The 2,617-nt window shown below is 38.3% G+C and overlaps 1 long non-coding RNA gene across 3 annotated transcripts; it reads left to right on the top strand.

Annotated features, from left to right (window-relative positions):
- The first annotated feature begins 1,746 nt into the window (after positions 1-1,746).
- On the top strand, positions 1,747-2,210 carry LOC130562149 (uncharacterized). Of its 3 annotated transcripts, none has more exons than XR_008963908.1 (3): positions 1,747-1,846; positions 1,975-2,066; positions 2,185-2,210. It is a non-coding gene; the product is annotated as an uncharacterized LOC130562149 (long non-coding RNA). The 3 variants fall into 3 exon arrangements; XR_008963907.1 differs by having other exon boundaries at positions 1,760-1,791; XR_008963906.1 differs by lacking the exon at positions 2,185-2,210 and having other exon boundaries at positions 1,760-1,791; positions 1,975-2,067.
- Positions 2,211-2,617: the final 407 nt, after the last annotated feature.

The raw sequence follows: 2,617 nt of genomic DNA, 5'->3' as shown, positions 1-2,617 counted from the left end.
TTATTCGTTAAAGAGGGATATAATCTAGCCCTCTACGTTCAGGTTTTTTTGAGAACATTGATTTTTTGAAAGTTATGACAGCTGGAATACCCTATGTGCATATAGGATGGTAGTATGAAATGGGGACTTCTATGGGTGATATTTTGAGAAAGACACATCAAAACGAGCTGCAACTCTACTATTCGTTAAAGAGGGATATAATCTAGCCCTCTACGTTCAGGTTTTTTTGAGAACATTGATTTTTTGAAAGTTATGACAGCTGGAATGAGATATATGAATATATAATGATCCTATGAAATGGGGCCTTCTTGGGGTGATATTTCAAGAAAGACACATCAAAACAGGCTGCAACTCTATTATTCGTTTTAGAGGAATATAATCCAGCGCTATACTTTCCGGTTTTTTGAGAACGCTGATATTTGGAATACCCTTTGTGAATATACAATAGTTAAATCCCACGCCGTCGTCTGGGGGGATATTTTAAAATGGAGCTTCAGAATGGGATGCAATGCTTTCATTTATTAGAGAACGATGTAATATAGCCCACTACGTTCAGTTTTTTGGAGAGAGAGATTTAGAATTTTAAAGTTTTACTTAATTAATATTGCATATAGGAATTTATTATCTGTTATATTTGACCTGTGCTTCTCTCTCCTTTATCCTAAATATCCTAAATGTGCGTGTGTGTGTGCTGTAGGTTTCAGGGAGAGGACTGTGTGGAGCATCACACTGGACAACAGCAAAACAATCGTCCAAAAAATCAAGCAGTAAACTGGATGAGGAGGGATTAGAAATCGATATGTCGCCATGGAATTCTCCTTATGGCCTTAAATATGTTTCGAAGGGAAATTTTTGCATACCCACTTTTTCTTCAGAAAAATCTTGCAGAAAGGTCACAAGGAAACATCAAATTCTTTTGCTCGGATGTCACTTGCAAGTACTTCCCATATCTACAAAGAGTATCTAAAAACTGCCCCGAGATTCAGTCTTTACTGGACATGTGCCCTTTTCTGTCTGTAATGCATGCTAAAGCGCACTCTTGGAAATGTGAGGTATATAACCTTGTGTCAAAATATGTGCATTTAGAAGAAATACACAACCTTACACAAATAGGCTACACAACTGCTTGTGTATTTGGATTTGGATTTCTTGGATTTTAAAACTTTAGGTCAAGTATGTGTCACAACTCTGTCTTTCCTATCATGAGGTTTCTGGTCTGTGGACAGAGTTGTGACGGTGCCATGTCTTTTGTGCTTGTTTTGCTATGTGTGGAAGACACGTGGCCATTGTTGTCACTTTGTGCTGCGTGTTGTCCCGTCATGTCGTTCAGCCCCGCCCTCCTGACTCCCGTAATCATGCCCGTTGTGTGTGATCTCTGTCACCTGCCCGTCACGTCCCTTCTGTAATTATCCCTCGTTATTGTTCCCTTCTTAATGTCCCTTTGTTCTCTGTCCTGTGCGATTTTGTTCTATGGTTGTTACGCTATTTGTCTGTGGATTACCCTGTTGTCTTGTGGATTCTTCGTTCCTGTGGACTTTCCCTTTTGCGTTGGACTTATTTTTTGGAGTATTGACCCCGTTTGTCTTGTTCCCCTTGCGGGAGGTATTTCTGTTTGATTATTCGTTTTGTTTTGTACTGTTTTCCCCATCGTGGGTTTTTGTTTCTGTTCATTAAAGATCTGTGTTAACCCTTCACCTGCCTGCATTTGGGTTCTGTCCTCCCGTTTCGTGACAGTATGGTGGTGCCTATCAGGAAGGATCTGGGTCAACTATTGGTGAAGAAGTGGAACAGGTGAACAGTTTCCTATCTAGGATTGCTATTACTACCAAGTACATGTCGAAATCAGGTATGTTGAATGCAGGTATGATTAATATATACTGACTTTTAATAATATACATGCTAAGATATATTTATTTTGTGTGTGTGTAATCATGTCTGCACGACCTGCACAGAAATACATATATTTCTGTACAGGTCGTGCAGACATGATTACAATGCAGGCCATGTCCTGGAATAAGTGTAAGCTTCTCAATTTGGGACAGGCTTTAGTTCATAGATATTTAAAGGTATAACTTTCTTCTGTCATAACTTAGAAATACCAATTTCAAGATTTACAGATTACGGATTCATAACTAAATTAAATGATGGTTTTGTAATTAGACCTTAAGTTTGGGTTTCTTTTAGACTCAAAAAGCTTTGCAAGAGCAACAGTGCAGTAAAGACAGCGCTCAAATTGCATGATGATTGTGTAGTTCATCAGTGGGTTTCAGACGTACAGCAGTGGGCAGAAGGTATTATTTTGACTTGCTTTGTTATAATTTTGATCATTGACCGGTAATGAATAAGGTTTCTTTTGTGCATTTTCTTGTGTAGAAAATGACAGATATGGAAGTGGTGATCTGAAAAGATTACAAGAGGAAATAGAGGGGCTGACAGTGAGCATCAAAAGGCGAACACAGCGTCTGTACAGTCAAACAGGTAAAACATATCACATCATTGGAAATTTACCATGTTATTTTTAAACTATTACAGTTATGTTTGTTACTACAAAAGTAAAAGACGTTACTGTGCTTACTGAATTATAAAACTGAATTCCATTCAGATAGCAACAAGCGTC

The sequence above is a fragment of the Triplophysa rosa genome, linkage group LG11 (assembly GCF_024868665.1).
Source record: "Triplophysa rosa linkage group LG11, Trosa_1v2, whole genome shotgun sequence".
Taxonomy (NCBI): domain Eukaryota; kingdom Metazoa; phylum Chordata; class Actinopteri; order Cypriniformes; family Nemacheilidae; genus Triplophysa; species Triplophysa rosa.
This window is presented reverse-complemented; position numbering and strand designations above follow the sequence as displayed.